Raw genomic sequence first — 14285 nt, forward strand, 5'->3', positions numbered from 1 at the left:
GACTTCACCAAACCGACAGAGGGGTCCTGCGCACAGAAAGGATCAGGACCCCTGACCCACAATGTTCCTCAGAGTCCTCAAGGATGTCTGTGTCCAACCAGGCTCACAGCACCGAGCTCCCTGCCTATGGAGGGACACTGAAGAGAGGGCAGAGGGTGAGGTACCTCGTTTCTCCAGCCCCTACAAATACCAAGACTTGCTATCTTTAACTGTCACAGGGATTCAGAGAAGATGATCATATTCATATTTTTTTCTTTTTTTTTTTTTGCAGTACGCGGGCCTCTCACTGTTGTGGCCTCTCCCGTTGCAGAGCACAGGCTCTGGATGCACAGGCTCAGCGGCCATGGCTCACGGGCCCAGCCGCTCCGTGGCATGTGGGATCTTCCCGGACCGGGGCACGAACCCGTGTCCCCTGCATCGGCAGGCGGACTCTCAACCACTGCGCCACCAGGGAAGCCCAATATTGTGCATATTTTAAAGAGGAAGTAACAAGAGCCCACCCCCTGCTCCTCTGCCTTCAAGAGCTAGAGCTCCACGGAGCCCCACCCCATAACAATGAAGAGCTGGGCCTCAAGTCAGGCACAACCAGCTGTGTGACTGAGGGCAGGTCGCTCGACTTCTCTGAGCCTCCGAGGACTCACCTCCACAGTGCGGATAAAAACACCCGTTCCACGGGGTTTCCTTGTGGGGCTCCATGAAACAACATGTGTAAAGACCTTAGTGCGGTGCCTGGATCCGCTGGCCCTACGTACAGTGGCTGCCATCACTGTTACAGGGAAGAGACTCAGTCACTGCACTGTGCTTGCCTTACAGTCCATTTTAGAAAGTACAGGCAACTCTAAGGCCTCTCTCCCACCTCCAACTCTTCTCATCAGAAATGGCCAAAAATGTGTTTTTCTTTCTTTCTCGGCAACCACGACTTCTTAGAGGCCAAACGGATCTCCCCCTTCTCGCCAGCAAGGAACTCAGGCTGAAAGATGAAAGCAAACGTGTCAGGGCCGGGAGGAGGGAGGATGCGTATCTGGCCGGCGGGGGCCGCAGTGCAGGTATCAGCAGTCCTGGGCTCGCCTGAGCAGAGCTTTTCTCCCGGAGCTGAGCCGGCTGGGGGTGGAGGGCAAGACCGTGCCATCCGTGTCTCCGTGTGTATGTAATTTATTTTCTTGCATGGTTGGTGGGAGGTGGCTGAGGCTTCACAAGCTGTACCTGACAGATAATTACAGAAAGACAAATTGTGCCCTGCCTTCCCCTTCTCCCGGTAAGGGTCTCCAGACCCTGCGTATGGTGGAGGGGAGGAGGGCGCGGGGGTGCGTGGAAGAGTGGGAGGGGTGATGCTGAGCCCGGCTGACCCATTACTCATCCACAGCTGGGAGGACAGTGGAGCCAGGAGGGACTGCGGCGGGCTCTGGCTGAAGCGCAAAGGCTTTTCTGGACCGTGTTGTGGCTCTCTTAGACGGTGACAGACGCAGGGAGAGTCAGTGCCCTCCCGGTGCCTGGTCCAAAGCTCGTTGCTCTATGGGAAGCCACAGGCCAGACCCCCAGGGGCCGTGCGGACCAGACACAGGGTGCTCTGCTGCGCCCCCTGGAGGAGAAGACGCACACAGCCTGGAGGGGCCTCAACTGGCCCCCCTGGTTCTATTCTGGGAACTGATGAGAATTCCAGTTTCTCACGGGGGTGTCTCCCCATCTCCCAGGTTCCTGCCTTCATTCTCCCCACTCCCACTCTCTTCCCCTTTTTCCTTCCCCTTCCAATTAAAACCATTTCTATTGCATGACAGGATTTTTTAAAAATAAATTTATTTATTTTTATTTTTAAATTTATTTATGGCTGTGTTGGGTCTTCGTTGCTGCTCACGGGCTTTCTCTAGTTGCCGTGAGTGGGGGCTACTCTTCGTTGCGGTGCGCGGGCTTCTCATTGCAGTGGCTTCTCTTGTTGCAGAGCACGGGCTCTAGGCACACGGGCTTCAGTAGTTGTGGCTCGCGGGCTCTAGAGCGCAGGCTCAGTAGTTGTGGCACATGGGCTTAGTTGCTCCGCGGCATGTGGTGTCTTCCCCGACCAGGGATAGAACCTGTGTCTCCTGCATTGGCAGGCAGATTCTTAACCACTGTGCCACCAGGGAAGTCCCGGATTTTATTTTATTTATTTTTTAACATTCACAGGAGAAAAAGTGGAAGGCAATGTATATAGCCTACGAACTTCTCACACTTCTTTAAAAAAATTAACATGGTAGTGATTTTCACTGTAATCTTGAATTTATAATTATTTTATTTTGACCAGGATAGAAGCTAATAAAAATAAATCAAACCTATGATCATATTAAGCTTTTCTTTTCTTCCTTTTTTTTTTTAAAGAAAGAAAAACAGACTGCTCAAGCCCAGGGAAACTACGAATTTAGTTTTAAATTCTCTTCCCAAAGCTGAGAGAGAGCCTCGACTCCCTCGTCAATAAAATTTTAAAAAAAATTGTCTTCCTTGGAGGGGTCTTGCTTGGTGCAAGGCACGCTGCTTGGTTCAGTTATTTATTCATGGAGCATCTGTTGAGCACCAATGGAAGGTCTGGCACTGGGTGTGACATAGTTTGGTCTGTATCACCAAAGAGCAGAGCAGAATATGTGAGCGTCCCCTTGGCGGCCCACCAAGGCACAGTGATTGACTTCCTCTGCTGAGGGGCAGGGAGAGCCCTCGTGAGGCTTCCGTGACCAATAATTCTCTCTTGGGCCACGTTCCTTAGCATTGAGCTTGGCCTCCTTGGCACCTCAAAACAGATTGCTACCTGCCACACTCCTCCTCTCACTGTATCTATATAGTATATCTCAGTCTCTTGCTCATTCTTCTCTGCGGCCTCCTCTGAAACCCCAGGGGAGAATAGCAGCTCCCCCCCACCGCCCCCGCATCTCATAGTGGAATTATCTGTGGTTGCATCTGCTCCCCTACCCTAAAGGCCAGAACTGCCTCTTCCTTCCCCACAGTGCCCAGAGCAGGTACACAAGTATTACTGAGCTGAACTGGGCTCTGTCATTCTCCTACTTGCCCTCTCTCTTCCAACCTCCTCCTCCATTTGGCGTCTCTCTCCCTCCGTGCTGTGCCTCCCCCCTGCTCCTTTGTTCTCTTTCATCCTGGTCAGGCCCATTCATTCTCCTCTCGCCACTGCACGCAGCCTGGGCCGGCTCCTCTCCCCGGTTCTCAGCCCTCCCTTGACTCCTCCCTCTTTCCCCAGAGATGTGGCTGGACTCTGGCAGGTACTCGCAAGTCCCACGCAGCCCCAGCAGCAGCCCCATTCCTGCACAGTCCCCTGCCCCAGCCCAGGCACACCCCATCCCCTACACAGGCTCCCCTGTGCACGCACTTGCCCCCACACAAACACACATGCCCAGGGTCTTCCTGCCTTTCAATTAGAAGCCGTTTATCCTTTCCTGAGAAGGAAGAGGCGATGCCTTGAGCATAAACCCTCAAGTTCTTTGGAGGAGGTGCCCCTGTACTGTTGGGAAGTCCAGCAAACCTCAGGGGACAGGGTCCTCAGATGACAACAGGCTTGGAGGAGATTCAGCAGCAAGGTCCTCCAGGTCCTCCAGGTCCTCCACCACACAGCTCCCCCTCACTCTCCAAGCCACATGTCCTTCAGGCTCCTGTCCACTGTCCCTGTTCAGTTCCTGGCCTGGGCACCTCTTTGTTCTCTTCTTCCCAGCCTGCTGGGGCCCTTCTGTTTCCTCCTGCCACTCCCTCCTTGCTGCCCAGGAGCCTTTCGTCTTCTCCCACACTGAGAACATCACCTGAGGTGCCCTCAAGCTCTGGGCTTCAGCCCTCCACCCCTTTACACTCTAACCATTACAGTCCCCACACTCTCTCCCTGTGGCTACACTTGTACCCCAGCTCAGCCCCTCTTCCCCTGCTTCTTTCAGACTCGAATCTGCCCCAGCCTACCCCACCACCCCCTTCCACTCGTTCAGATGATTCACGGACTCCCCTTGCACAGGGAAACTTTCTGAATCATGAGCACAGAGGACATTCCCCTGCCTGGGGTATTCTGGGATAGTCTCTACCCCTAACAGAGAGTCATGGATTAGCACAGTTTGTAGATCTCTGACTCCATCCAATGCAACCTCCTTATTTTACAGATGAGAGAACTGAGATTCAGAGGGGAGATAAGCCATTAGGAGCACACAGCTCATTCACCTGAATGCAAATAGCACGCACTCACTGTTCCCTCAGTGTTCTTATCCTGCTATGCAGATGTCTGCGTGGACACAAGTTCCACTGCCTGACCTGGTGGTGTTGATGGCGCAGGTAAAGGGCTGGGGGTGATGAAATCGGGGAATAATTCCTCATGGGGACCCCTGGGACAGACAGCTTCCAGCTTCTTCCTGAGCCTTGTGGAAGAACCTTACAGCTGAGAAGATGGTCAACTGGCTGATTTAGTCACCCCTCACGGGGAAGAGATCATCCCAGGAGGTGCCAGCCTGCCAGTCTCTCTCTCTCTCTCTCTCTCTCTCTCTCTCTCTCTCTCTCTCTCTCTCTCTCTCTCCCTTCTCTCCTGGGAGACTTTAGGCTTCAGGAAGGAAACACCTCTGGTGAATGAGGAGGCAATGGGCAACATCTCAGGAGAAATGGGTGCTCATTCTTGGGATCAGTCTTGATTTTCACCACCTGGATATGATGGGCAGGGTGCTGGGGGTGTCTTCCCATGGGCATAAGGACAGAGGTTAGAGTTGGCTAAGAAACTGATAAGGAGTATGCTAAAGGGAAAAAGAGAGGCAGAGATGGCCTAGAACGGGAAGGGAGTGAGACAAACTTCCTGGCGAGGCTGCGTTCCATGCTGGGAGAGATGACTGTTTTAATCATCCCTGTATCCCTCCTGCCCCTCTCACCCCCGGTCTCCGCACAAAGAAGAGCGTGATGGGGAAGAGACGAGGGAGAAGGAAGGAAACACTAAGTAAGGCTCAAGGAATATGAAGCCGAAAGACAGGGGAAATGGGAGAAACAAAGGAAACCGCTTAAGAAGCAAAGAGGGCAGCAGAAAGAAGGGTAGAGAAAAGGAGTCAGCCTCCTCCGCGCCGGCTTCGGGCTCCAGACGGCCGCTGGGGGACGCTCGGCGCATCGCGCTCCCCGCTCTCCGCTCCCCGCTCCCTGCCCGCCCTGTTCCGGCTCCCCGCTCGCGCCTCGGCCCCGCCACACTCCAGCAGAAGCCATTACAGAGAACAAACTACCTTCTTGTCTCCGAGATGGGTCCCCGGGGCGGAAGGCAAATTGCCTGCCTCGTGCATAATAAACCAGGCGTGGAGAGGCGCGCGGAGGAGGCCGCGGCTGCCGGTGGGCAGAGGCAGCGCCGCTGCTACCACCGGGTCCGCAGCGCCGCCGGCGCCAGGCGCCCCCGGAGCCTGGAGACCCTGCCCGGGTGTGGGTGGCTGCACCGGGTGCCCGAGGGGTCAAGGGCGCGGGGGGATAGGTCCGGGAGAATCTCAGAACTCTTTAAATACCGGGTTGCCCCCCGTATGCCCAACCTGCATCCAGTCCACAGACAAGTTTGTGACTGTTGGCTGATCCCAGGAAAACCATACCTAGAGCTCCGTATCTTTGTTGGGCCACTTCTGCCTGGAATGCCTTTCTTCCTGTGAAAAACTGGGCTGTCTTTCTCATCCTTCAAGTCCCTGCTCAGAGGGCAGCAGTTCTCACTCGGAACCCCCAACAGTTACAAGCAATAGCTTTCTCTTTCTGCTAAGGTGGCGCTGTGTTCAGATTCCTAGTATTTAGCAGTTATATCACATATTACATTTATTTGCATACAGATAGGTCTCTGCTATTGGACTGCACGTTTCTTTTTTTTTTTATAAATTTATTTATTTATTATTTTTGGTTCCGTTGTGTGTCCGTTGCCACGCAAGGGCTTTCCCTAGTTGCTGCGAGCTGGGGCTGCTCTTCCTTGCAGTGTGCGGGCTTCCGATTGCAGTGGCTTCTCTTGTTGCGGAGCACCAGCTCTAGGTGTGCTGGCTTCAGTAGTTGTGGCTCGCGGGCTCTAGAGCACAGGCTCAATAGTTGTGGCACATGGGCTTAGATGCTTCGCGGCACGTGGGATCTTCCCGGACCAGGGATCGAACCTGTGTCCCCTGAATTGGCAGGTAGATTCTTAACCACTGTGCCACCAGGGAAGCCCCAAGGACTGCACCTTTCTGAAGGACAGAAAGCATTATTTACTTATCTCCATACCCCAGAGACTTAGCACAGTGTCCAGTACTGAGTCATTGAATGAAAGAATGAATGAGTGTAAAAAATGAAACTAGAGGTCCAGATCAACTCATCACAGGTTCTTCTCCTCCCCTTACTATTGGCTTCCTGCAATTTCTGTTCTGCCCTACCTGAGATTCTATATAGGGCAGAGGGGCTATATATAGATGCTTTATATTAGGTGAAGCTGAAACAGGAGGGAAGGAAGCAGGGTACAACCTTTGGGAGAATTGCATAGCCATAGGGCATGACAAAAACTGGTTGGAACCAACTAGGTCCAAGATGGTGGAAAATTTGACTTCCAGTGGACTTTGAACCTCATTATATGCTCATTGTAATACATTAGCATGCTAAGTGACACACCCACCAGCGCCATGACAGTTCTGAGGAGGACCATCAAAGACTTCCCAATTCCTGGAAGTCTCCACCCCTTCCTCGAAATAGTTGGAATAATCCTCCCACTCATTAGCCTCGGAAATTACCCAGCCCATAAAAACTAACCATGCCATATTTCAGGGCTTCTCGCCTTCTGAGATGGCCCATACTCCGTCTATGGAGTGTGTTTCTCCCAAGGCCTCTTGCTTTCTGAGATTGCCCACACTACGTCTGTGCAGTGTGTTTCTCTCTAAATAAATCCACTTCTTACCTATCACTTTGTCTCACTGAATTCTTTCTTCAATGAGACATCAACAACCTGAGCTTCATTAAGTCCTGAGACCAGGTGTGTGATCTCAGTTAAAAGACTGGGGGTTCAAGTCCCAATCTGAGTTACACGGCTTCAAAACCTCCCCAGGGGAGATAAGCCATCCTCAGGAACTGTGTAGGAAGAAGACATTGAGGAGGGAAAAGGATACATGTGGAGTCCAGCCCCTGACTCATGAGGAAGCCATGCAAATAAACAGTGACAACCTCGTGTACTAAGTACATAGAAAGAGAAAAGCAGGGGAGCCAGAGTTTTTCCTGAGATAGACCAACAATCGCAAACTTGTCTGTGACCCTGGGTCCAGGGATGGGGACACAGGAAAGGAGCACCTAGGAGGAGCCCATAATCCAGACATGGGCAGGAGGTAAGAAAATCTCCAGGCAAGAGGCAAAGCTCAGGAGTTAGCTAGGAAAAGGTGAAAGGGGATGGACAAATATTTCAAGGAGAGAACCCATGCCAAGGAGGCAGGAAATGGCATGGCCCACATGATGGGGAACTGTAAGTAGACACACAAGTGGTCTCCTTAAACCCTAGGAAGGGACTCAACAAGACACAAGGCTGGACAGAGGGGGTCAGCTCATGGAAGCCCTCGACTGACTTGTTAATGGGCTTAATTTTGTCCTGACCTTGACAGGGAGCCATGGAATGATTTCAGGGACGAGAGTATCACATCAGATTTGCATTTTAGAAGGATTATTTCAGCAGCCGAGTCAAGTATGGATTAGATGGGGTCAGGCTGGAGACAGAAAGATTGGATAGGAGGCTCTTATATTAATCCAGACAAGAAGTGAAGAAAGTCTGAACTAAGGCAGCCATAATGGAAATGGGGAAGAGCAGCAAGGCTGGAGCATAAGCAAGGAAGCAGAATCAGCAGGTCTTGGTGACTGATTGGATATGAGGCGTGAGGAAGGGGCAAAAGACAAGCCTGGCTCCCAAGGGTTTAGACTAAGCAGCTGGGTAAAAGGTGACCCCATCCAAGGAAGAAAAGGTGGGTTTCGTAGGTAGATCATGTTGTGTTTGAGGTGCTAGGGGGATAGTAAGAAAACGTAGGTCTGCAACTCTGAAGGAAGCTATGCTGGAGATAGAGGTTTGAGAGTCATCAGCGTAACTTTGGTGGCTTAAAGACAAAAGAATAGATGACATTACCTTCAAAAGTGTGGGTAGAGGGAGGAGGGAGAAGAAGATCCAGGACAAAACACTGGATACTACCTGCATTTAAGGGACAGATAGAGGAAGAGGAGCCCACTTCAGCAGAGAAGGGATAGTCAGAGAGGTGGGGGGAAATTCGAGGTGACACCACAGAGCAAAAGGGAGAGTCTTAGGAATGGCCATTAGTGTGAAATGCTACATACAGGACAAGGAAGTATCAGGAAAGACTTTAAAAGGGACTAAAAAGGTTGTTGGATGTTCTGTCTAACTTCCCCATCAAGGTTATCTCTGCTTTTCGTTGTCTATCAGCTATTTTACAACCCTCTAATTTGTAGAAAACCGTTAATGCAAAGGATTCTTGTCCATAGAAATGCAAATCAGTTGTGTATGGTAGAGTGCAACTGATTAGTGCCTTGTGGACAAAAATTCATTTCAGGGGGTTTCCCTGGTGGTACAGTGGTTAAGAATCCACCTGCCAATGCAGGGGACGATCCCTGGTCTGGGAAGTTTCCCTGGTCTGGGAAGATCCCACATGCCACGGAGCAACTAAGCCCATGCACCACAACTACTGAGCCTGCGCTCTAGAGCCCTCGAGCCACAACTACTGAGCCCACATGCCACAACTACTGAAGCTCACACGCCTAGAGCCCGTGCTCTGCAAGAAGAGAAGCCACCACAACGAGAAACCTGCTCACCGCAATGAAGAGTAGCCCCCACTCGCCGCAACTAAAGAAAGCCCGTGCAGCCCGTGCGCAGCAACGAAGACCCCACACAGCCAAAAATAAATAAATTTAAAAAAAAATTCATTTCAGAATTCCTGGTTTACCTATCTGGGTGTGGTACTTTGAATTTTCCTTTGAATCCGTTAAAACATTTTACTGGATCTCTCGTTAATTAATGGATTAAATACACTTTTTGACACATTCATTTTATATTTGTATGCAAGTCATGATTTAACCTTTGTTTAAAAATGATCCTATAACAGAAGAAAATAACTGAAAAGCGCCATTGGATTTGATGACTAGAGCAAGATCTCTTTGGAAGGTTTGGTAGGATCAGAAGATAGACTGTAGTGTGTTCAGGTGGGGAAGTAATAAAAATGAGGAAGCACAGACAATGGATTTCCAGAGACTTGGCTGGGAATGGAAGGAGAGAGATTGGGTATTAGCTGGAGGGCACCATATTTTGGAAAGAAAGAAGTATTTCTTTTACGGCTGGCACCACAATTCCTTTTTAAAGTGTCAATATCTTGGTAAGCTGTGCTGGGTATAAAAACATGACAGAAGCACAAATGGGGGGGCGCTAGAATGGGGTGCTATGGGATGACAAAAAAGGGTCACTTAATTTGACATGGGGGTGGAGGTCTTCCCTGAAAAGATAACTCCTGGTATGAGTCTTTAAATAGGAGTCAGTTGAGTCTTATTTTTTTCTTTTCTTTTCTTTGCTGTGATTATGGAGTCCCAGAAGGAGTCAGAGATGTTGTGCTGAGCCCATGCCAAGTATGAAGGAAACAAGCTGTGGTGGGAAAACCTTAGGGTCAAAAACTTCAATCCTTCCTCTTGCCACTGGTTTGCCATAAATATTATACAGAAGCCAAGGGTTCTGAGTGGAAAATGGTGAGGAGCATGTGTAAATGTACTGCCCTGAAAATCTGAGTTGCTTCATTGCCACCAGGTTGGTATCCATCCACAGAAGACATCAAAAGCATGGAATCCTGGTCGTTAGTGCTTAGAAGGAAACTCAAATATCAGTGGTCCAATTCCCTGCCTTGTAAAAATGCCATTCTGGTCGTGTAAGTTCACTGATTTTTGACAGATAAAAAGTGTGACAGATATAAAGTGTGAAGGTGTTTCCCTGCCCTCAGGGAGTTCATCGTCGTTGACAGACTCCAGCTCCCTGAATTAGAGCTGCACAACTAGCCCACAGGCCTGAACTCAAATATTAAGGCTTTTTGTCCTCAATAGACCAGAATTCCCAATGTTTCTACATTTGCCCTGAGGTTTTTTTCTTCCCCCAATGGAGTTTTTAAATCCAAGAGAAACCCGTGTCCAGTGCTGGAGGTGCTGTGTCCTCCCATAAGGAAGGGGCAATTCTTGAACAATGAGGTTTGTCTCTCTTTTCCTACCCTAGTGAGGGGCTGCCCTTTCAAAGGAGGATCTGAGATTCCAGCTCCTTTCTCTGACATACAGACAGACCAATAAAAAATTATTTTAATAAGTGAAGAGACTGTTAATAACCCTTTGGGTTATTAGAAGGAGAGAGCTGGAGGCCTGGGGGCTCTGAGGCCAGAAGTTTCTTGGGTTTATTTGCTGAGCTCTTCTGAACTGTCCCACTGGGTATTGGGATGGAGGATAGGGGAATTCCCTTTAAGGCCTAGCTTCAGAGGCCCATTCTTCTGAACGTTGTACATAATCACATTTATGAAAGTGCTTGGCACATTTACTTAATAAGTGCTAGCTTCTTCCCTATCCTAAGCACCCCCCAAACTTCAGGTAGTTTCATTGGAGAAAGGGGTCCAGGGAGCAAGAGAGCAAGGTCAGTGGAACTAGAGTGGTAAGTGACAAAGTGAGGATGGAGGTGGGCAGGGGTCAGCTAAGGCAGGGCCTGCTGGAAATGAAAGGAGTGTGGATTTTATTCTAAGTGGAATAGGAAGCCATAAGGCCCGGAGCAAAGGAGTGAAGTGATGTGATTTACATTTTAAAAGGATTACTCAGGTTCTGTTGTTTCAGTTAAAGTTTAATTTTACAGTATTGATGGTGAAACTAAGAAGAGATTCTTTTTTTTCCCCAAGTAGGGTAACAGTTCCTTAGGGAATCACTATCAGTGCCCTGCTGTGGAGAACAGACTCTAGGGGCACAGAGAATGGAAGCAGAGAGAACACTTAGCCACTGCAAGAGTCTGGGCAGTGCCGAAGGACCATTGGACTAGAGGAGAGCGGCGGAGGCCATGTGTTGTGGTGGGTGTGGGGAAACATGCTCATTTAATATCCAATTGTGCCAGCTCTTCCCTCGGCTGATGAAGTAGCATTATTATCTCCATTTTATGGATAAGAAAACGGAGACTCAGAAAGTTTCAGTAACTTGTCCAAGGTCACATGGTTAATAAATGGAGCGTGGACTAGAACCCATATCTCCTGATTCTCAAACTGTACAGTTGACAGATCTAGATCCTGGAAGCCAGGTCTGGGACACTGTGATGCCAGCTATTAAAAAATTCCCAGTAGGCCCATCACACAGAGCGCTCCAAGTCTTGGGACACCAAAGAACCTAGGCTGAGGTGCCAGATATGGCGATGGCCGAGCTGCTGGACCTGGGAACCCCTCTTATTCCATCTCCTAGGGATTTTTGTCTGAGAATCTGGCACTATGTCCCACGGCAGTGGAGGGGATGGTTCTCAGGGCCGTTGGAAGATCAAGGGGCCCCCACTCCCTCTTGAGGAAGAGCCAGAAGACAGTGTCTGTACTTATTGATGGTTAGGAGGTGAAGGAACGCAGAGAACCCTACTGGGTTGAGGTGGAGAACGCTCCCTCAGACTAGTGGGGTGCAATGGGGAAGGTTGTTTCCTACCAGTTGTTCAGAACTCACTCAGAAGGCAAGATGTGGAAGAGACAGGAAACCATATCATAAGAGAAATGGTCTGAAGAATCATAAGTATTTAACTCAGAAAAGAGGCATCTCAGAAGAGACATGACATCATGATAACTACGTTTCAATATCAAAAGGGTCGTTTGGGTAAAGGGGGTGGCGACTACAGACAGCATTGCCCTGAGGCAGAATTATAGCCATTGGGAGAAAACTGCAAGGAGGCAGATACATGCTCAGTAGAAGGAAGAAATGTCTTCCAATTAATCCTGCCAAAATAATAGAAAAGCCTGTTTTGTTTTGTTTTTAAGTAATAATAATAAATTAACAATACTGCATGTTTACATCTATTAGGTTGAACCATATAACATTGCTAATGTTCGACCATTTCTGATCTACAAAAACAGCAATTTCATATGGCTTGACTTACTACATTTTCCCATCTCAGAATAATTTCCAAAGTCCTTTTAATGGCCTACAAGCCCTCACAGGATCTGTTCGACCCCACCTTTCTTTCTAATAGGATTTCCTACCACCTCTCTCTACTCCCCCTGGACAGACCCCTTGCTGGGCCTTGAACCCTCTAAACTCATTTCTTGCCTCAGGGCTTTGCAGCTGCTGTTCCCTTTGCCTAGAATATTCTTTTTCCAAGTTTACCTTTCCTTTTATCTTAGAGGCTTTCTCTGACCACCCAACATAAAGTCAGTCCCCCACTGTCCCCTGTATTCCGCTCTGAGTCTCTTCAGAGTACTTACCGTTATCTGACATACACCTATTTGTTTATTGTCTATCTCCCATCATTATAATATAAATGCTACAAGAGCAGGGACCTTGCATTGTTCCCTGCTGTACCCCCAGGGTTTGGAACAGTGCCAGACATATGGTGAATGTTCAATAAATATTTTTTGCATGAATGAAGGAACGATTTTTATCAACGAGGAAACTGAGTCCCGAAGAGGTCAGATGATTTTCCCAAAGGCATAGAGCTGGTGCCTGGAAAAGCTGGAGGGAAGCCCAAACATTCAGATTCCAAAGCCCAGACTCCATAAAAAGCCACTCTGCTTTTCAGTCCCCTGATGGCCTTGACGCAGAACCCACTTGTCTCTGAGGCCGAATGGTGGCTCCTCCTTTGAGTCCACAGTTGCAGCAGATGGCCCCAGAGATGTCTTCAATTTCTGAGATTCTCTTCACCACAGGTAAGCATCTATTTTAGTGAGGGCTCTGAGAAGAGCAAGATTTTGGTCACCCCTCAGGCTATAGCATCACTGAGGATCCAGACTAGGAGGGTTGACACGATACTGTTTGCAAAGAAATCCTAACCTGTGTCTCTTTTGGGGAGTTGGAACATTTATCTGAGCCTCAAAATATGAAATATTCCCCAGTTTGCAAATGAATGCAGGATGTGTTTGCATAGCGACCGCCAAGAGAGCAGTATTATGTGGAGAGGAACAGAAAGACAAAGCCCCCGGGTTCAGTTCTGGAAACTGACAGGCTCTGCTCTCCCCGGGAGGTTGTCTCTGTGTAGCTAATTACAATGAGTAAAGGAAGTGGGAGAGTAAGTGCCGATGAAGTGATCATTCTCCTCCCCCAGGTTCCTGCTTTGCAAAGAGCTGGTCTTTTGGTTTTAGAACCCTGGGGACCATAAAGATGTTCTCTATTGTCCCAGCTGGATGGGCACATTCTTCCAATAGCAGGTCACTGTTAAAGCTGCCAGTATCTTGTGTGCACGTGTAGGGTTGGGGGGTACGGTTGTAGGAGCAATGTGTGTGGCATGGGATGCTGCTGAGTGGCGATGGTGTGGGGTGGGGGTGGGATGCTAGCGTGTTAATAGATCCAAGTAATCAACTCACATTTGAATAGCATTTAGCAATTTGCAAAGGGCTTTTGTGTACCTCATCTCATTGTGTGTTCACAACATTTTACAGATAAAGAAAAGGCAGCTCAGAAAGATGTGCCTACCTGCCCTGAATCCGAGTTCCAGGAGGCACTGCTGGGATTTTTTTTTACAATTTATTTATTTATGGCTGCCTTGGGTCTTCGTCGCTGCGCCCGGGCCCTCTCTACAGCGAGCGGGGGCCACTCCTCATTGCAGTCCGCAGGCTTCTCATTGCGGTGGCTTCCCTTGTTGAGGAGCTCGGGCTCTAGGAGCACGGGCTCAGTAGTTGTGGTGCACGGGCCCAGTTGCTCCGCAGCATGTGGGATCCTCCCGGACCAGGGCTCAAACCCGTGTCCCCTGCATTGGCAGGTGGATTCCTAACCACTGCGCCACCGGGGGAGCCCCAAGCACTGCTGGGATTTTAACCTAAATCTTCTCATTCCAGATTCCATGCTCTTTTCATACCCCCTGGGCAATTGTTGACATCTTTAGCGACGTCTCTAAGGAGAGGGGCAAAGGGGAGGGAGGCAGATGCCCACTGTTCTTTCTCCAGGCTAACTCAAGCTAACATTTACTGAGTACCCAGGTGCTGGGAACTTCGCTAAGCACGTTATATGGGATAGGAAGTCTTAGTCTCTTTCACAGGGAGACAGGTGCGACACAGAGAGATAAAGGAACTTACTGTAGGGGAACAGAATTTGCCACCCTAAGATATGTTTTTAGCCTATTGTTATTTTCTGTGAAACAGTAGACTTGGGAA

Source organism: Grampus griseus, assembly GCF_964374135.1.
Source record: "Grampus griseus genome assembly, chromosome: 1".
Lineage (NCBI taxonomy): Eukaryota > Metazoa > Chordata > Mammalia > Artiodactyla > Delphinidae > Grampus > Grampus griseus.